At 39.6% G+C, this 22,797-nt stretch overlaps 1 protein-coding gene across 1 annotated transcript in view; it reads left to right on the top strand.

Annotated features, from left to right (window-relative positions):
* The window catches only part of LOC149265333 (chloroplast thylakoid lumen protein), a 95,494-nt gene that overhangs the window by 44,112 nt on the left and 28,585 nt on the right, over positions 1-22,797 (top strand). The gene's annotated exons all lie outside the window — the stretch shown is intronic.

Genomic DNA, 22,797 nt, shown 5'->3' with positions numbered 1-22,797 from the left:
GATTGCTCTTTCGCTCTTGCTTGGGATTTGTCTTCACCTCATCTCTGATACCATGTTAATTTTAGGTATGTTCTATGCTTAGAGAAATTTATTTCAATTTTCACAGTTAGCTCAATATCCTTTCTAGATTAACAATCACATCAACATAATAGTAAATTGCATATAGAACATAAACATAAATCGTAGAAGACAAGCCAAGACAAGAGGACACAAGATGTGTCGCTAGCCAACGACAAACCCCAATGTGGGGAACCCTTGATCAATTCTTCTTATATGTTCTTCAATAGTTTAGCAAAGAGAGAGAGAGATAGTACATATACAACATAAGTCAACACTTTGACTTATCTAAATAAGTAGCATAGATCATCTCTAAGAAGATGATACATGAGGTAGTTGAACTCAGTTGAAGACATCCTGCTTCAACTGATTCTCCAAGGTGACTCCATCACCATGCTTCACCTATAATTGTGCTGCACCTCATCATTATGCTGCACCTCACTGTGCTGCACCTATCATCACTATGTTGTATCTCATCATGCTTCACTAATCATGATTGTACCTGTTAGTGCCTAGATTTACCTCAGGCTGAGGAAGGTAGGATTCAGGGCCGACATCAAACCACACTTAACCTAGTATCTAGTCCTACCAGGTCAGGAGAGGGCTCTCTCCGGGTCAATTTCAACAAATTATGATCGATGAGCGCTTGAGATGACTGATAGAAATACTGATCTTAGGCTAGGTATATGTGCAAGAGAGTTTGATTGAATAAAATGATGTTTTTGTTGGCTTAGATGGAAAGGTAGATTTTGGGTGCGGGGATCGAGGCTCAGTCTTGCATAGATCTCAATGGGGCAAGGTAGGCAATTGATTTTGGCACTTCAAATCGAATGAGATGGAGGGATTAGAGAGGTGAGGAGTTGAATAGGGCAAGAGCAACCATGGATTCTCTCCAAACAGCTGAAAAAATAAAAAAACTAAAGCAAACCTCAAGTAGAGCACTGCAATTTCAATGGATTCTACCTACACTCTTGTTTGTTTAGTTAAGAAGAAACAAGATAGAGAATGGCGTACATAACACATAAGCAAATTCACAATTACAAAAGAAAGCACTGTACCAAGACAAATTGCCACATGGATCCCAAAGAGTGCTGCAAACCCTGGTCTCAATTCCTTAGCCAAAATGCTGATATGAATGTACAATGAAGCTCCTTGCTTTCTCAAGAGTCCAACCATGCTAATGACTGAAAAACAACATAATATAGACAACCATAGCTCATCCTAGCCTCTAGGGGTCGAGCTCACATGTTTAGGAGTTGTTTCAACTAATTCTAAACTGAGAACTAGAAATCAGAGAACAGAACAACATGCCTCTAGAAACAAGGGAACTGATTCATTCAGTTTCAAACAACTTTTAAACTGATGAATCTACCCCCATAAGTGAAAATTTGACATGTTTACATCATGATCCATCAATTTACATTACATTACATCACAAATTTGCCATTAAGAAAGTGAAAAAGTCAAACTGGCCAAAGCTAGGCGAAAAACAGAGTAATACTTGGTCAAACTGGCAAAATTTCCTCTATGCGCCGTGCCTGATTCTCTATGCGTAGCGCCTGTTTGGACCCACTTTTGGAGGCCTTCCCGGTGTCCAAATTAGCTCCAAGTGTGCTTGTTGGAAAGGTTTGCCTGTCTACTTTCCAACCCAAGTGGAATTTTTCAATTTGGCCTCCATTTGCCCCTCCAAAATTCAGTTCTCCCAACATTGCTTCCTGTGTGTCAAAATAGGGGCAGTGAGGTCATTTTTTGAGTGTTTTTGACCTTTTTGAGGGCTCAAAACCTGTCCAAATTTCTTGGCCATTGGTAGGCAAACATATTTTTCCATGCCAAATCCAAAAATGCTGAGTTTTTGTCATTTGGAGGCTCCTAGCAAAAGCGAGTGCCACGTGGCGCAGTGCATAGGGCAGAAAATTCTGTTTTTTGTGCCAAAAATTTCAAAAATGCAAAAAGTGCCCCAAATTTTTTGAAATTTGGGTTGAGTCTTCTCCATCAAACATTGTGTTGGGCCAAGGAAGCCTCAGCCAATATCTGAAGTTTATCATGCTCCTTTCGCCTCCTCGATGCCCTTTTCAACTTTGCTTTCAAGTTTCTAATTCTTGCCTTGCAACTCATATTCCTCGCCATGTAATGGCGGGCCATGCGCCTCAACATTTCTTTCTCCCTATTGGCCTTCTCCAGCAACTTCTCCAAATAAATATTCACTTTCTCCAACACATATTCTTGGTCCTCATCCTTTTGCTCAATGGGTGTCAACTTGCCTTGTGCCCTCTTGATTTCTTGCCGGTTTTCTTTAATGATTTGTAATTCCATCATAGCTTGCTGATCCTCAAGTTGCTTATTTCTTTGCTCCAGATACTTTATTGTCCACTTGGCCCTCTCCAAGTTGAGGGACAAGGCATTGATGTCTGCCTGCTGCTCTTGAATGACTTCTTTGAGATTTGTGCTTTGTGGGCCCATATCAGTATCATCACCCTCAATGAGAATGAAATCAGTCTCATGCTCACCTGATGGTCCTTCATCCTATAGTGGCCTCTTGCCTTTGTCCTGAACCTGTTGTGCTGATGACGGAAGCGAGGCCCCTTCCACCCCGGGTGGAGATAACACTTGCTTAGCTGCTGCAAACAACCGTCTAGTGCCCTTCTGATAGGTGATGAACACTGGCATGCTAGCGGTCTGTCTCATGACCCTCATGCTGATAAGAAGGTCCACCTGTCTCATGTAAAACCTCTGAAGGTCCCTGAGGAGCTGTGAAAAACTCACGAGAGATGAAGTCCTCCCAAGTGATGCCCTATAAGCCAAGCTGATGAATGACCACAATTTTAATGAGAGCAAAATGGTAAATACTGTTGAACTGCTACTGAGGAGTCTTGTGCTGCACTAGAGTGGTCATCTTCTCGATATTTCGGCACATGAAGTAAGGGATGTTCATCATCCTTACCCTGGTAAAATGCATCAGCAGCCTAATATGATAAGCATATAAACGTGAAAACCGGCCCTCACAGCTGAAATACCTCATGATCAATTTCATCAAAGGAGCATAAGCATCTTTGAGGTACCGAAAAGGAAACACTCTCCTGAGTTGTCTCAAATAGCCAGGTTTGATGTATGGTTCATAATGCTGCCGGTCAATTTGCTGCCTCTTGTTCCATTGCTCTCCAATGTTAGGAATACTGGTTGCTAGTGAAATAGATTCTGGTGTTAATGTGAAAGTGACACCAGCTAGAGTGGCTTGACCATCATGTAAATGCAGCACAAACAAACGAGCCAACTCATGATGAAACTGAATGCTAGCAACCTTTTCACAAAATTCATAGCAGGATTGATGTTGAAAACAAGAGATGGCAAGAGGACAGGCCTGCAATTCAGCAAGAGTGGTTGGTTCTTCTCTAATATGTTTGCCACCTCTATGAGGTCTCCTGGGTGAATGTATCTCTGTAGGTGAATCATTGTGGGTCTCCTCTTCATAATCATATGAGGGATCAGATGCCATGTCTGCTAGTGGATGGACTGTTTTGGAGCTGTCTTAATGAGAAATAGGTGAGCTGTGATGTGTTTTGACTTTTGCCGCCAAGGGAAACAGTGATATGAGGGACTATGGAGGGAGAAAATAGTGAGGGATTTAGGGACTATTGGGGTAGGGTTTAATTAGGGAAATAGGGAATTAGGGAATGGTTTATGAGTTTTTGATATAGGACTAGGGTTTGGGAATTAGAGAGTATTTGGGACTTTGGGAAAGGGGATTTGGGATATGGAATTAGTGAATATAAGGGTGTGTGAATTTAGGGAATAGGGAAATCAAGGGAAAATTGGAGTGAGGGAGTGATTGAGGGAATAGAAAGATGGAATTGGTAGCAAAACAGTCAATACTAACCCTAGGCAACAATTTCCTTTGAGAAATTTCAAGAGATAGGGTTTGGTTTCTTTTAAACACTCACCATACAACAAACACCATAAAACAACCACCAAATTTGGATGAAAAGCAGTGACAGAGGGTCAACCTACTTGGACAAGTGATGATCCACAAGTTTCGGGCGATTTGGAGCAAGTTTTTGAAGTTTTTGGGCTTGCCGGCTGTATGCGCCGCGCCCGTGCAATTTTGAACTGGAGGTCGAAGCCCAGTGCACCGTGCCACCTGCCCAGTGCACCGCGCCTCTGTCTTGGAGCGATTTTCACCAATTTTTCTCACTTGCTCACCACCACGACTTTGCCTTGCTTCCACTTTGTCTTGGAGTGCAAATGAACTTTTCAAATTGAAGGAATGACTTATAAACAAGGAGCTTTTAAATTTTTGGCTCATAAAACCCATTTTTACAATGTTTTGAAAATGACTTTGTTTTTGACTCTGTTTTGAGCTTTTTCACTTTATTAGAACTTGTGATGGACTGAATGACCTGTGCTTTGTTTGTTTTGCAAGTGGTTGGAGCTACTGGGGCTAGGGAAAGAGACCAGGGTTACAGGTGAAGTGATTTACATATGAGAAAATAAAACTACATAAATTAGTACCATAAAAGCAAAAATACTCTGTTTTTCCTCAAAACAGAGTTTTGAGGAAAGACACATCTCTGGATACGTGATGATAAAATTTATTGATGCTGGAACCTCCTCATGTGCCTGCTGGTTGTTATTGGACACTTTGAAACACTTTTTGATGAAACCCTAATGAAACCCTAGACCTAAATGACAATGAAACCCTAAAACAAAACCTTTGCAATCTTTAAGACAAAAGATGACTGTATATGCTTTGTAATGAACAAACATGAGCCAGCAGGTAGATAACATGAGGGAAACTGTAGGAAAGCCACTACTGTCAGATGATCCATGTGCTTAATGGAATGCCGCTGACTGAGCGGGACACCTAATATGCAATGCAACAAGAGGATTTGATCTTTAACGGAGGGATGAAGATATCGACACTAACAGTACCCATCACTGTACTGCATCTTCTCATGCTGCACTATGTTGAGCTCTTCATTGCACCATGTTGCATCCAAATGCATGCTGCAATACCTCATCATCCTGCTGTTGCTATATGCCCATCATCACCATGCTGTACTATTGCTGCTTCTTCAAACTGTACCTCACTGTGCCCATCATGCTGCGTCTCCTTTTATCACTGTGCTACACTTTGTTACCAAGCACACAACATGTTGCACTACACTTCTTTATGATGCCTAGCATGCTGTAGCAACGTTCCACATCATGCTTCTCCAACACTATCATATCTTATCATTTGCTACATAGTTCATTGTTAAGAGGATTCTCTATATGCTGCACTGGAAGTCATTCTAATACTAAGTGGGCAACCTTCATGTTAAGACAGTCCTACCTATCCTCACATAGCAACATCAAACTTGCTACTCAAACTTTGTTTGCCTATCACTGTTAGTGGCCTTCTGATTAGGGCATATGGCTGTAGCCTTCGATTCACCAACAAACTTCCAAACAACCTTTGAAGGAGAGCGACATACCTTAATAGAACCCCTCCCTAGCTTGGTTGCTGCCTTAGGGCATATGACATCCCTTTGCTGCCCTATGCAAGCCCAGCTGTGGTGCTATGGCCTACGGCCTAGCACAACAACATTCGGTCCTTAAAACATGTCACAATCATCGTGCGTTTAGTCCTCAAGATCGGCCTAACAGCTAGCTAAGATGACCGCGTTTTAGGTCTGCGCTTAGCTATGTATAGAAGTCTCTTTTGCTGTGATGATACCTGCGGCTAGGAAACATTTTTCATCAGCTGTAACCCTTCCTTAGATCTACGGCTAGGGCAAATTTAAGGCCTCCTCATGACATCAGATTAGGGCATCCTTTAGGCAGCGTATTAGGGTAGGTTAGGGCAGCGTATAGGAGCAAGTTTAGGTTGTGAAGGAACCTCTTTACTGTGGCCAGATCTCCTCTCTTGGACTGCGGCTAGACCACCCTCTACGGCTAGGGCATCATCCTCTAGGACTACGTTTTTCCCTTAGAGATTTTTCTTTCCCTTAAAACCCAAAACAAGTGGAGAAGAAGAAATCTCGAGAGAGTTGTGTGTCCAAATGACTTGCAAGGAACTTGTATTTACTATTTATACTAAAACATGGAGCACAAGTGGTTGCAGTTTGGTTGCTGGCCGACCTTGACGAAGTGTCCCATAACACAAATAAATTCATATCTCCATGAATACTTATCGGAATTGAATGATCTTTAGATCAATCCTACACCTCTCGATGAGAGGAGTTCAAGAAAAATATCAGCTGCCATAAATAAGATGGCCCACATGGAGTTTGACCCTAGTTGCCAATGTTTCTCCCATTTATTTATTTTCTCACTAATTTATTGCCACATTTCCCCTAGACTTAAGGAAAAATGGGTTTTGAGGGTCCAAAAATGATTTCTCACCCCTCAAATTCTGTCTTAGTATAAAGTTGAGAGTTTGAGGTGTAATTTTGATTACTAATACACCCTACAACTTCTCTAGACATCACTTATTACAATTTAGATAGTAAATTTATTAAAATTCTCATCGTGCAGGAAATTAAAAAAAATTGACACCTAGACCAAGTCAAATTCCGTGAGATTTTACGAGTGATCTAACATGGTAATATATATTGAATCTAGACACTAGGACTCACTTAAGACCTCGCTATCAGGCTGTATTCCAACTTTGGGCTTCTATCTGGGAGAAAAAACTGAATTAATTATTAAGTGCTGAAAAACACAAATAATTAACGAAGTAAAAAAAACTCCCTAGAGTAAACTCACTTGATAAAAAATTCCTAAGCTACCTAAGCCTGTTACAAGACTCTATTTCATCATGCTAGCATCACTTTACAATATCCCCCTAGGGCTTGTTACTCACCATTTTGTGGTGATATCCCTAGGAGAATTCTTTTCTCCAAGATGGTCCTCAACTGGCAGCCAACAACCCCTTGCAGCCACCAACTAGTTTGTTGTGCCACTTCTCCGCCACTTGAGCTAGCCATGTGGTCCTTCACCCATCTGTCATGATTGTATGTTTGAAGGTGGGCCTCCCGAACCGAAATGTATGCCTTGTCATTTGGTAATTGGGTATTGTAGTTTTCTTATCATGGACACTTTTGGGCATGGATTAATGGGGGGATTCGGCTGAAATAATGGGCTAGGTCCGTGCTCTTGTCCCCTAGACCCCTTTTGGGTATTAACTTAAGATTTTAGTCGCGTGAGATCTCTTTTACTGACCATTTGGTTTTAGGGATGATATTTCATGGGACACCTTGATTTTGGTTGCATGGTCTCGCTCCCTCATCCACATATATTACCCCCTTTCCACTCATTATTACCCTATTCATCATTTCTCCCACCTAGGTCCACATTCGTCCACTAGGTCCACATAGGGATAGCTCTCCCCTTCCCATTGCCCACAGCTTGGGTTAGGCTTGGAATAATGCCCCGGAGGTTGATGCAGCTAAAAAGAAAAGCAAAAGCAAAAATGGCTACATTCAATAGGAAAATGTACCACAAAATGCAAAAGATGGCTCGGACAAACACATTTAGCACGTGGGCAAAAGCCAACACATGAGCGCTACCCCATCATTATGGCCATCACCTTGGTTCCTACAGGTTCTATGAGCCTCCTTCATCATATAGGAATCCATGATTGTCCCAAACCCTAGTGGGAAATGAACCGCCCTACCTTAAAAAGGGGTATCCATTGCTATATCTCACACATCATGCACTTACCCCTTGAGCCTCGAGCAGTAAATTAAAGAAAAATCATAAAAAGACAAAAGACATATAAATAAGGGTGGAAAAATCAAGGCCAGGGCACCTCATGTACCACGATTGCTCCCTCCTATACATTATATACCCAAGTGTGGGCTTCCCTTCTACTAGCTACCTTTGTACTCCAACATGTGGCTCAGGGCTGCCCCTTCTCATCCCCTACTTCATTCACCTTTTTATCCCATACTACCACCTTTTAAAGGATATACCTTGGACATATTATCCCCTTTAGAAGTAGAAACCACCTAATGGGATACTTGGTTAACCCCATTTGGAGTTTGGAGACATTAGCACATGCCAAAGCCCATTATGGAAGGGAAGGCCATTATGAAGTCCCCACTTATGGTCCATGGTTTGTAAGCTCTTTTACTCAATTTCCTTGATGACTTGTTGTACTGGAAGGCTAAGGGACGCATTGGATCTTATGCAAGATTACAAGTGGTCTCCATCTTGGGTTTAGTCTCCTTATACAGGGTCTTAATCCTCCAAAGGGCTACATTGGCACATGTAGGGTTTGTGTTGAGAGCAATGGGCCTCCACAGCAGTAGACAACACTCCATGGATCCCCAAAGATGTTTAGAAATTGGCTCGAGATCCACCTATTGGAGAAGGAAGATGCACCTGGTTCACCTTTGCCCAACTGGCCCCACAGATGTACGATGCGCTTGGTAGCTGACCCAAGACTTGTAGGATGTTGTGGCATCACCCACACCATCGTTTGAGCCCTTGCAAATGGTCTGCAGGCATCTTCGACTCATTTGGAGACCCATGAGGTTATTATTATGCCCCCACACCCACTGGGAGCACCACAAGTTTATTGTTTGGAGAACAAGGGGGCACCCCCTTTTCCATCACTTTTGAGGGTTCTATTCTTCATTATGGCGCCTATGGACCTCGTCAAGGCTCTTGGAGGGCCCTAAGACATATATTGTTTATCATTTGACCTCTTTAGAGGCTTATTATTCCATTAAGAGCTAGTTTGGTGGGATTGTCATGAAAAGTTAGGTTATTAGCACATTATTTTATTTCTGGGGCTTATGTAGGCCTAAGAGACTAATTCAAACTCTTAATTAGTGTATAAATACAAATGAGATGAGTTCTTTTTCTTATCATCACTTTGGATTGGATCACTCCTCTTTAGAGAATTTTGCACTTTTTCTGGGATGAAGAATTGGAGCATGGATGAATTTTTATGTTTGGATTGGAGTATTTTATCTTGGAGCTTCTTTATTGTCAAATTGTTGATGGTTCGATATGTTCTATTACATACAAGTACACACATTTAATGCTATACTTGTTTTACTTTTGTCATATACATTGAATGGGATTTTCGCTATACTAGGGCTAATTGTTGCATTGCATAATTGCAAATTTGTGGAATTATTGTTTCTATATAACATCTCTCAATGTTTGGGCCATGTATGTGAATGAAATCTCCTAGGGATAATTCCACTAGTGAATTTATCTTGATAAGCCATCTCTTTTTTCCAAGCGAAGTATAAAAGCTTTGAGGTCTCTTCTTCTTGCCCTAAAGGCTAAGCGAAGTAGTCCTTAAGGCCTCCTTGACCGAAATACAAGTTCCTTTCTCATCATTCTCCTAGACTCCATTCTCCCCAAGGGATTAAGGCACTGGTCCACCAATAGGTGATCACTCAAAGAACATTTTTCTCCACCTTTCCCTCTCTCTTCTAGGTCTAGCCAAGTTGGGTCACCTAGGGCATCACTTTCTCGACAAAATAGCCCAAGAAAAAGTTCGATCTCCTAGCCTCTACTGCGCTGGTGTGTCCTCAAGGCCTCCTCCAATTTTGAAGCCATTCCGATGATGGAGTTGTGAGATAACCCAAGCCCTAGCTATGAGATCAAACTTTGCCCTGAGATTCCCAAGGCTAGCACCTTATAGGATCAATTTTACACTTTTAATTGGAAATTCTTGCTTTGATCCTTTGCCCTTCCTTGTCTGGATTAAGAGCATCATTGGTTGCTATATTCTCTCTCCTTAACCTAGGTTGGGTCCACTTGGTCATGTGTGGTCCCATACCTTTTGGAAGGCCAACTCTTCAAAAACCATTCAGGAAGTCAAAAGAATTTTAGGGTTGGGAAACTCCTTTACAAGGCATATTCCTCTAACCTAACCCTCAAACCCTCACCCCCTTATCCTAGAAATTTTTGTACCTTGCTTGAAGAGCAAGTAAACTCCATTCTTAACCCCCTTCTAGGAAAATGATCATTAGGGTCACTCCATATCTGTTTGTCGACTCACCCTTCACAAGTGACTTCCATATACTGGGTCTACTCCCATTGGTGAAAGTCTATAAAGAGTAGGGAGTCTTGGTTGAGGTGACAACGGGCTAAGTCTCCACTTGTTTCCCTTGGCCTAGCAGTTGTCCCTTGCTAGTTTGAGTCGTAACATGGTTTAGGAAATTTGAGTACAATAGAGAAGAAGAAAGAAAATAAAGAGCTTAGAAGCGCTGATGATGTCTGGAAATCTGTAAGTGAAGGAAGCCTTCTGACATATCCTTAGGCATGGAGTCTTCAAGTGTACTTCAATGGTCAACAAAATTCATGGAGGGGAGAGCCTTCAAGAGATCTTGCGAGATGCCAACAGGTGATCAGAGTGAGCCAGTAGAAGCTCCATTAGTCTAGTAGTAGGGATAGTTGCAGTGTTCTAGTGCAGTTACCAGCATGAGCACTAGCTTGGGTGCAGGGCATCCAACGAGTTTGCAACAGATGAAGCAACAGGGGTAAGATGATGAGCTAGTCGTACCACCCACCACTAGTGGTTAAACCAACAGAAAAGTTTGTCAGATGTTGAAGGATGCACACGAGTTTATGGGGGCTCTTAGTACAACAAGAGAGAATGCAAACATCTAGAAAAGTACCAAGCATTGGTGGCGCATGTTGTTGAATCTTCCAGTTATCAAAAGGCTGGACAATATCAGGTGTGGCAGGATGTCTTGGTGGAGGATTATAGCTCCATCATGACAAACGGTGTTTGGGAGGTAGTGCCGAGGCCTGTGGATAGGTCAGTTGTGGGCTCTCAGTGGATCTATAAGATCAAGTACGTTGCAGATGGCAGCGTGTAGAAGTACACGACTCAGTTCGATGCAAAGGGGTATGCGCAGAAGGAAAGTATAGACTATGAAGAGACCTTCGCCCTAGTTGCTAGATATACTTCCATCCTCTCAGTGATATCTCTAACAGTGCAAATGGGATGGCATATTTACCAGATGGACGTCAAGGCAACATTCTTGAATGGGGTGATAGGGAAGTAGGTATACATATAACAACCAGAGGGATTCGAGACACATGAGAGGGGAACACGTGTGTAGGTTGAAGAGAGCATTGTACGGGCTCAAACAGGCTCCCAGGGCATGGTATGGTCAGATGGACAACTACTTGCAGCAAATGGGATTTGTGAAGAGTGGCGTGGATCCCAACCTTTACCATTTGATAGTAGAGTGTGAGCCACTCATCCTAGTGTTGTATGTGGGTGACCTCTTTTTGACAAGATCATCAGGGTTCATAGAGGACTGCAAGAGGAACCTAGAAGTAGAATTTGACATGAACGATTTGGGACTGATGCATTACTTCCTAGGCTTGGAGGTATGGCAGAGGGATGGGGAGATCTTTGTTGGTCAAGGTAGATATACTACAGATATCTTGAAGAGGTTCATGATGCAGGATTGTAGACATATGTCCATGCCTATGATTACTAATTGGAGGAAGATAGATGTATCAGAGGATGAGGACATTGACCTAACCTTGTATAGACAACTCATCGATTACTCATGTATCCGATCAATACCAGCCCAAACATCTGTTTCGCGATCAACACTCTCAGTCAGTTTATGGTGGGAACTAAGAGATTGCATTGAACAACAAGAGGCGTATACTTAAGTACTTGTGTGGCACAATTGAGTATGGGTTAAGGTATACTCGAGGTGATGGTGTCAAGTTATGTGGTGTTGTAGCAGCTACAACCACCCTCCAAAATTTTGGCTCGCATGCAAATTTCAGAGCCTACCTTAGATCCTGCAATCGATCATCCTTGGTCACTTGTTGGTAAGCTGATGATCTCAAGCTTCCCCTCCTTGATCTTAAGAGTTGTTCATGTTCTCATCTTTATGCAACATGTGTCATCTTTGGGCATAGGGATTGTTGTTTGTCATGCAAAGGGAATGTTATTTTGCTTCAAGGGAAAGCATGTGCGCATGAGTTGTCATCATCACATAGACATGTTTCACACTCACTTCACGCACTCTTGTCACAAAGGTTGTTGCATCAAGCAGAGTATGTTTTATACATTCTGGATGGTCTACGTTGTATCACTAAGTGTTCATGTGTGATCATAGTCGAGTCCTATCACTGTTTACATTTGTGTCACTGATCTCACACTTAGCCATTTCCCGAGCAACCTAGCCTCATCCAGCTTCTCGGAACTGTGCACTTTGCTTCTACAACTCTCAAGCTTTCTCCCTTGCTTGTTGGAAATGTGCAGTGCGCAGAGACCCCAACCTCCCTTGGCATCCAAAATTGCGCAGTGGTTTCCTCTAGTGTCCTTCCCCCAGCCGGAACCCACTGTCATCAGAAACTGCGCAGTATTGTCCCTCAGCTACTTAGTCTGCCTTGCAACCTGAAACTGCACAGATGTGTTATGAATATAATTCATAACAAGTAAATAAATAAAATAAATGTAAAGATTAAATAATCAGATATTGGTTATGTTAAATAGTCATTAAGTTAAGTGAAAAGGCACGTCTAAAAGACATGCCCAGTCACGATAGGACACCTTCTTAGATATATATGCGGGTCCTCATTGTAACATTTGATCATCACTTGTACATTTTTATATATAATAAATTATTATTGCAAATACCTCTTGTGTATTTTTACATTCAAGCCTACAAGATATCAGTTTTGATGCTTCATGTGTCCTCCCGAAACCCATCCCGCAGTAGTGCCTTTCATCCAGAAAATGCTTAGTATTGCCTCTCAGCTGCCCAGGCTGCACTGCACTTAGAAACTATGCAGAGGTGTCCTTCCAGGACCCCATCCTGCAACAGTTCCCTGTGCCTCAAAACTACACAACGTTGTCCAAGCTGTCCTGTTTGTCTTGGATGCAAAAACTATGCAAATGGGCCTTCCAGGGCCTCATTCCAGTAACAGTCACTACCCGTTGAAACTGCGCTGATCTATCTTTCAGTGACTACAGGAAAATGTGACAAGATAAGATCACTCCTAAGGATTTGAGGAGAAGGACCAAGAGACTAAGTGATGGCAAAAGATCAAGACCGCATGCAAACTCTGTTGGATGCATGATCATCTTGAGGGTAAGTATGGTAAGTAAAGAACACCTTTCGAAGTACATCTCTTAGTTGAGTTTGCAAGATTGCTTGTCATTGTCATATCATCTTGTCTTTAGTAACATGCATGTGTACAAACACAAAAGTCATTTCATGCATTTCCTCTACATGTGTTGCTTCCTTTTCGCTTGTTTGACCAATTGTCGTCTTTCGCATGCTGATTGCTATGTCATGCTTGCGAACTTGTTCTGGTGATATTGAAGGTTTGTCTTTGTGTGCATGAGTTGTTCCGACTATGTAAATACCCATTGTACTCACACACAAAGTTGTAGACACTGTCGCGCAAGTGTCACGATCGTTCAATGACCCATCTTAAGTGTCGCACTTGTTGCTCTCACCTTTAGACGGTCACACTGAGCACATGTTGTCTTGTTGGTTTTTAGGTGTCTTGTCGTCAAGTCATGCTAAGTGTGTGTTCACAAGGTCATATATACATGAGTTCTCTCGCTCACACACTTAACCATTTTTCCTGAAAATTTGTCGACTAGACAACCTTCCATCAACCGGACCTCCACTGAGCTGCACTATGCAGTCTCAACCCTTAGTGACCCTGCATTGTTTCCCAGAACTGCGCAGAGCTTGACGTTGTCCTCCAGGCTGTCTGCACTGTGCAATTTTAGAATCAACCTGACTCACTGTCACCCAGAACAACGTAGAAGTTGCCCAAGCCTATCCCCGCAAGCCCATCCATCAAGCCTCCTGTTGGTCAACCGGAGAATTGACTTGAGCAGTGACCAGGGCTGCACTCATCTCCAAAACTGCGTAGAAGCTGTCTAACTTGCCTGCCTGCACTGCCTGAAGAAACTGCGCAGACATGAGGGACATGCACCCACTGCCTGTCACTGCACTGTCCCGGGAAATTGCACAGTTTTGCTAGGCAGTCCCCCTACTGGCCTGCTCTCCACTCCTCCAAAAAACAACGCAGTTTTTGTTGACAGTCCACTTGCTGCCCGACACCCCGCTTAACCCAGAAATTGCGTAGTCATGTCCCGCTTGACTGCCTCCCAGAACTGCATAGTTCTGACCAGCAGCTCCCACAACCCGATCCCGACCTCCTTTGGAAAACTGCGCACTTTACACTGCCAGTGCCTCCTGCTGCCCGCGCTGCCTTCCTCAGAAAAACTGCACAATTCTACCTCCCAACTGAGCCATATCCCGTAGATGTCACTGTTGTCCCAGACTACTCAACCCAGCCTCTCAGTGACCTCTGTGCATTTTTTCTTGAAAGCGTCCCGGAGCCTCGCATCCCGGCCTGACATGTGCTCTGCCCAGTTTTAGAGCCTTGTCCTTTCTCCCAATCACCTGCACTCGGAGACGAAAGACAATGCATCGTGGTAGACTAAGGGATTTCTAGATTTGATGTCATTTTGTCATGAGTGATTGCAAAAACAGGTACATGGATGAGACATGGTGCGATGACGAACGAGATGAACAAGGAGCGCATGCTAGAAGACTTGCTCGTGGTTGGACGAACACACGAAGCATACCAAGTAGCAAGCGAATGAGACACGTGCGCATGCATGAACCATCAAGCGAACACCAAGACCATTGAAGACTCTTTTCACTTTGCCATGCGAAGGTGAAGCTATGGTACACCACGAGCACACTCATCACTCAGCAACACAACAACTCGACACGAATAACACAACCAGCATGTGCATACCTGCAGTGTCATGTCGAGTTGTGTCATGAGTTGCCTCGGCCACATCACTATTTTGGGTCATGTTATCGTACAAAGTGTCCAGGCACCACAACAACGCTTAGAGTAAGGGATGTCACTCTAATCCTTACTCACTCCGTTTAGACTCTTTTCTAGACAAGTCAAGGGGGGTAGTCCCTAGGGGTAAATGAATGAAGAATCCTGTGGAACACAGGCTCTAGGAGACTTGAGGCTGAATAGCTTAATGAAAATGAGAAAAGTTCTGATTAACTGAGATGAATAAGACACGACGACAAGGTAGAAATGATTTTTTTAGACCAGTGCCTTAGATGTTCAATTAACCACCAACTTACTTGAAGAAACACAATTAAGCTATTCAGAAGAAACAATGATCTTAGCATGCAAGTATAGCAATTAAATTCCGAAAGATCTAAATACCATGAAGAACCATGAAATTCAAATGCTAAGCAATTCACAATCCTAGAATTTAAATGATTTTTCTTTAATGACCCAAATCTAGAAAAATTGATCAATTTTCCTATAGTCAATCTTTAGATATGATTTTAAGTGATTATTAAGCGTGTTTGACCATAGAGCAATGAAAATATCAATACCACACAATTTTCCTTTTAAATTTTACCTTTAACACAAAAGGACACCAAGAAGGAACTTTAGATTAACAATTTAATTATTCCATAGGCAAATTTAATGTGTGAAGCTTATAAAGAAAATTTAATGTGGTAAATGATCAATTAAATCTTTTAATGTGACAAATGTAAAAAAATAAGAAAGACTTAATGAACTAATTTTTTAATGGGCCAAAGGCCACATAAAAATTTAAATTTTTTAATGTGAAAGCACAAAGTTTTTTTCGATTTAAATCTCTAGGAATATCAAAGTCACATAAAAAAATGTTTTTCTTTTTTTTTTAATATAATTTTTAGTTTTAAATGTTTAGAAAAAATAAAAATAAAAGGCAATCAAAACATAAATCAAAGTCATAAATTAATATAAAAATAATAAAAAAAATAAAATTAAAAAATGAAGAGCAACCAAAAATGTAATCCAAATTGAAGTTAATAAATAGTAAAATTTTTATTTTAGAGATTTCTTTTTAATTTAAATAAAAGATTAAAGCAAAAATATGAAAGGTAAATAAAACAAACCCTAACGCATATCCAAAAGAAAACAAATAAAAAATGAAATCGAAAGTTAATGTTTGCAGCACGACGGCAGGAAGGAAGCTCGAATGAGCTTAGGCAGCGACGAAGAAGGGATATACGCAGGTCAAGGAGGAGAGGGCAGCGTTGATGGAAATTGCAGGTAGCAGCAAAGGAAAGAAAGGGAAAAGGGTTTTTTCTAAAAACCCAGTCAGTAGATCGGAAAACTTAGTCAACAAATAAATGGTAGCCAGAAAACCCTTTAAAATATTTCCAGAAATTCTGATTAAAATGTTGAATCCTCTTGCTTCAGATTTATCCCTGAAACCCTTATGAAAATTTCTAGATCCAAGGATTTTTAAACCCTTGGACTGCAAAAAAATTGAATAATATCCTTGGAAAATTATGTTGATAAACCCTAAAGATCCAGATCTTACCCTCTAGGGACTAGATCTGGACTCTACACAAATTTTTTCCTCAGATCTGTAGTTGCATGACAACAAGAAAAACACCCAAACGATATATACAATGATAAAACTAAAACCCAGAAAAACCCATGTTAGAAAAATAATTACAAAATTTACAAAGTGCAGGCTCTAGTCAGCCAGATCCATCATTATGATGCATAGAAATTAAAAGATTTTTCAAATTTTAAAGGAGGTGCTAACTTGAAACCCTTCGTGTATCACCAACAAAAGTCTTATGATAAGCTCAAAGCTAATTTAGTTGGGCTCTTCAGGAAACATAGATCAGGAGTTCGTTGGTCCAACTGAAAACTTCCCCTAATGCCCGAGGATCTAAATCAAGATTTCTCTGCAAAGCTTAATCCAATCATCAAAATAGAGCGAGAAAATAATAATAAAATTAAGACAAATAGAGATACTTGCTATTAAGTTCAAAATTTAAATTATTAGTCAAACCCCAACGATTGAGCAAGATACCTGTACTCAAATCACTCTTTAGAAGCTATCATCGATGGCTTTAGAAAAAATTAAGATGAAAACAACACATCTTACAGTATTCCCCTGAAGAGTAACACCAGCAGAACTTAATCCTGAAGTCTTTATTTATTATCCAAAAAAAGATTACACAAAATTAAGACAAATAGAGATACTTGCTATTAAGTTCAAAATTTAAATTATTAGTCAAACGCCAACGATTGAGCAAGATACCTGTACTCAAATCACTCTTTAGAAGCTATCATCGATGGCTTTAGAAAAAATTAAGATGAAAACAACACATCTTACAGGATTCCCCTGAAGAGTAACACCAGCAGAACTTAATCCCGAAGTCTTTATTTATTATCCAAAAAAAGATTACACAAAAGCTTCTTGCTAAGCACACAACTCAGAGATCGGATGCATCAATTAACAAATGACTTTCTATTTAAAGATAAATCCTCCAACGACTAGGTTGAGTGATCTTCGTTAAAGCAATCTCGACTGTTGATGAAGATTAATTTTTTTTTTTAATCTCATCCTTCAAAATATTTAAATATTTGGGGAAATTTGAAATTTTTAATTAAATGCATTTTAATTAATTTCCCCAAAATTTTAACTTTGACTTAACCCTCAGGGATCAAAGTTTTAAATTGATCAAAATAATTAATTTACCTTAGTCCCCAGACTTTTAAAATTTAATTTTTAGGACCGACGAATTTTTTCTTTGGAGAATTTAAATTTACCTAGGACCTATAATTAATTAACTTTTTGGCTTAGGATTTTAATTAATTTTTTGCCAGAAAATTTAATTAATTAACGTATGAGGGGATAAATTATTTTTCCAACGCTCAAGACACTTTACATTCTGATTTTCATATTTTTTACATCATAAGGGGGAAAACTCATTTGCAATAGACCCTCACAGACTACCCATTTCTGCAACACAAATATAATCAAGCAGACCAAGCAATTTGTAATAAAATAACCTAACCAAATAGTTAGGATTATTCCCAAATCACTTTTACATAGACTCGACCTGAAACACTAGGACTCGCCTAAGATCCTAGCGACAAAATCCATTCCATCTTTAAGGTAAGACTGGAGGGGAAAACTCTGCCGGCCATTCAGGAATGGATTGATGAGACAAAAAACTTCCCAAAATGGAGATCGTCACTAGAAAAGTAGGTTTACCTAGGTTGTTACATACATGACACGGGTTTGCTGAGATTATTTACATTATACACATGTAGAAAGGGTTTACATAACATATTGGAAGTCAAGCTGATGATGATAGCTGGAGGGCACAAACACATCGATCAAGTGCTATCCCTTTTGTAAAAAAGGGGGTGTAGTGCTATGGGTCGTTGTCACGTAGTGGTCAACATCTGGCTCTACTTGGGGACACATTGCTGCACCTGAGCAATGTGAGAATCTAGAATCTGCATCCACGCAAAACACAATATAACATAAGTAACGTCCATCCAAAAATCATCATATAACATTACACAGAGGAAAGATATAAGCTCTTCATTTATTAACTATCCTAATAACATGAAAAACACAAATCTAACTACAAAATAAAATACTGAAATAATAGGGTATAGGGTTAGAAATACAATACAAAGATGCCCCATGGCATCAGATGCATTTAATATAGTGCATACTAAGCGTTTGCATGCTTTTAGGCAAATCTGTTGGTTGTTTCTCAAATGTGCCATGTCCAATCCTGCACATGGTAGGACTTTTTCCTATCTGAAAGTCAAGCTGCTTGCGACCATTAGATGGATCAAACCGCTTTCTCATTCTCTTTCTCTTGCGCTTTTTCTTTGTGGCAGGCTGTGATGTTGATGATGATGTGGTCGGCGCACAACTTCGTGCTTGATCCAAAAAACACTCATATGGAAAATTTGGAATGTTCAAGACTTCTGTGATTTGTGCTTCTTTATGAACCTAATCTGTTATGACTAGTGGATCAACCATGTAAGCATCAACCCGATTCTTATCAATTTCCATTTTATCTGGGTCACCTTCAATTAGCCACTTTTCAATGGAACAAATGACTTCCTCATAATAAGATGGATTTTGCTGCAACAGACAGGGAGGCTTATGATCTGTTGACGTTTCCTTGTTTCTTTCATCCTCTGACCGATGCTGAAATTTCTGTACCTATATCTTTTCCATTACTTGCAACTTATTCTGAAGAGTGATCTTTTCAATTGTTATGACATCCATCTGGTTAGAGTGTTCAACCTTCATAGCACTGACTTCCTTGGCATGGTTTTCCTCCATGGTCAATAACTTATTCTAAAGACATATTTGACCAACTTCCATATCTTTTATTACTTTGTCATTATCTGCTTTTATGGTCATCAAACAATTTTGCATAGAGCTCATTTCTCTGTCATGATTAGCTTTCATGGTTTCCATTTCCTTAGCATGTTTTTCTCTCATGACAAGTAAATAGTTTTGCATGGAAGTCCTTTCTTTGTCATGACTTGCTTCCATGGCCTCCATCTTTGTGTTATGATTTACTTGAATAGTACTCATTTCTTTCTCATGATGACTCTGCATGTCGGTTCTCATAGCCTCCATATTTTGAGCACACTTTTCTACTATGGTGGCTACATGATCGGAGTGTTTAATTTTCATGATTTCCATCTCATCACGTTTTTCCAGCTGGGTGTACAAAGTTCTCATATCCTTGGCGTAATCAACTATCAATTTTTCTTGATTAAGCTCCATAGTTTTTACCAGCTGTGTTTGACTAAACTACATGTCTTTAACCAACTGCTTTAGTTCTTTTATAAGATGCTTATCATTTTCCCTTTCATTGCTGACACTGATTTGACTATTTGTTCCTGTTTTTCCACTATCGTGGATTCGTCTTGCAACGGTACAAGTGGATGTCACATTTTGATATGGGGAATTGTATTGAAATCTTTCATTGACAGTTGGAATCTTGGATCCTTTACAAGATCATTTTCATCCTGTTGCATATTACTAGGGGCACAAGGTGAGCCACCTTGATCTCCATATCTATCTTTAAAAGCATTGATGATGTCTTGTAAAGAAGCAAAAGAATCTTCAGGACAATTATGAAACCAATCCAAAGCATCACCCTCTAAAGAAAAGGCAAACAGACGCATCTTGACATCTTCATGTTTATATTGTGAAGAAAGACAATATCCGATTATTATATGAGTAACCCTGGAGAGATGCTTTCTAACAGTGGCTGAATCACCACTCGAGAACAAAGACAATTTATGAATGGCCTCTTCCAGCATATCATGGAGAAAGTTAGTGCAATGACATGGGGTAAACAAATCATCCATGATGACTTTCTTAAAGGGATAAGGAGGGACCAAATGGATGCTAGAGAAAGACCCTTGCTCAAGAAAATCAAGAGATCCCCAAGAAGCGAGCTTCTAGTAGAAATTCTTGTAAGAAATTAAAGAAGTGGAGTCGCCACTTGAACATGAATCTAGCTCTAATATCTAAAAGGAAAAACTAAAATGTTAGTCAGGGAGAAACATATGGATATGAGGGAAGGTTTCTTGTCTGAGAAATAATGGATGAATAAGTGGAGTCGCCACCCAAACAATAAACTAACTAAAATGTCCAGGTGCTAAAAGTGCAAATGAAACGATTAATGAGATGACGAAAGATAAAAAGATGAAAAGATCAAATGACGCCAGGAAATGTTGTGTTGTTTGACGGGCTAATGAAATGATGAAAGATTGAGAAGATAATGATGATTAAGACGAATATCGCAAAGCCAAGATCCAATAAGATGGTCTCCGACAACGATGCCAAAAATGTTGTCGCACAAAGTGTCCAGGCACCGCGACAATGCTCAGAGTAAGGGCTGTCACTCTAATCCTTACTCACTTCGTTTAGACTCTCTCCTAGACAAGTTAGGGGGGGTAGTACCTAGGGGTAAATGAATGAAGGAAACCTGTGGAATACAGGCTCTAGGATACTTAACGCTGAATAGCTTAATGAAAATGAGACAAGTTCTAATTAACTAAGATGAATAAGACACAACCACAAGATAGAAATTATTTTTTTAGACCAATGCCTTAGATGTTCAATTAACCACCAACCTACTTGAAGAAACACAATCAAGTTATTTAGAAGAAACAACGATCTCAACATTCAAGTATAGCAATTAAATTCCGAAAGATCTAAATTCCATGAAGAACCTTGAAATTCAAATGCTAAGCCATTCACAATCCTAGAATTTAAACGATTTTTCTTTAATGACCCAGATCTAGAAAAAATTATCGATTTTCCTATAGTCAATCTTTAGATATGATTTTAAGCGATTATTAAGTGTGTTTGACTATAGAGAAATGAAAATATCAATACCACACAATTTTCCTTTTAAATTTTACCTTTAACACAAAAAAACACCAAGAAGGAACTTTAGATTAACAATTTAATTATTCCTTAGGCAAATTTAATGTGTTAAGCCTATGAAGCAAATTTAACGTGGTAAATGATCAATTAAATCTTTTAATGTGACAAATGTAAAAAAATAAAAAAGACTTAATGAACTAAACTTTTAATGGGCCAAAGGCCACATAAAAATTTAATTTTTTAATGTGAAAGCGCAAAGTCCTCTTTCGATTTAAATCTCTAGGAATATCAAAGTCACATAAAAAAATGAATTTTTTATATATTTTTTATACTTTTTAGTTTTAAATGTTTAGAAAAAAAAGGCAATCAAAACGTAAATCAAAGTCATAAATTAATAAAAAAAAATTCAAAACAAAATAAAAATAAAAAAATGAAAAGCAACCAAAAATGAAATCCAAATCAAAGTTAATAAAAAGTAAAAATTTTATTTTAGAGATCTCTTTAAATTTAAATAAAAGATTAAAACAAAAATATAAAAGGTAAATAAAACAAACCTTAACGCATATCCAAAATAAAACAAATAAAAAATGAAATCGAAAGTTATTGTTTGTAGCACGGCGGCGGGAAGGAAGCTCGAAGGAGAGAAGCTCGAATGAGCTTAGGCAATGACAGAGAAGGGAGATACACAAGTCGAGGAGGAGAGGGCAGTGTTGATGGAAAACGCAGGCAGCAATAGAGGGAAGAAAAGGAAAGGGTTTTTTCTAAAAAACAATTTGAAATTTTGCAGCGAATCAAAAAACCCAGTCAGCAGATCGGAAAACTCAGTCAACAGATAAATGGTAGGCAGAAAACTCTTTAAAATATTTCCAGAAATTCTGATTAAAATGTTGAATCCCTTTGCTTCAGATTTATCCTTAAACCCTTATGAAAATTTTTAGATCCAAGGATTTTTAAACCCTTGGACTGCAAAAAAATTGAATAATATCCCTAGGAAATTATGTTAGTAAACCACAGAGATCCAGATCTTACCCTCTAGGGCCTAGATTTGGACTCTACACAATTTTCTTCCTTAGATCTGTAGTTTCATGGCAACAAGAAAACACCCAAACGATATATACAATGATAAAATTAAAACCTAGAAAAACCCATGTTAGAAAAATAACTACAAAATTTACAAACTGCAAGCTCTAGTCAGCCAGATCCATCATTATGATGCACAAAAATTAAAATATTTTTTAAATTTTAAAGGAGTTGCTAACTCGAAACACTTCGTGTATCACCAACAAAAGTCTTATGATAAGCCCAAACCTAATTTAGCTGGACTCTTCAGGAAACATAGATCAGGAGTTGTCTGGTCTAACTGAAAAATTCCCTTAACACCTGGGGATCTAAAATCAAGATTTCCCTACTAAACTTAATCCAACCATCAAAATAGAGCGAGAAAATAATAATAAAATTCAAACAAATAGAGATACTTGCTATTAAGTTTGCAATTTAAATTATTATTCAAACCC

This window comes from Pinus tabuliformis, chromosome 6, assembly GCF_031772625.1.
Source record: "Pinus tabuliformis cultivar Carrire ecotype Pingquan chromosome 6, CPIR1, whole genome shotgun sequence".
Classification (NCBI taxonomy): Eukaryota; Viridiplantae; Streptophyta; class Pinopsida; order Pinales; family Pinaceae; genus Pinus; species Pinus tabuliformis.
Note: the sequence above shows the minus strand (reverse complement) of the source record. Positions and strands in the feature narration are given on the sequence as shown.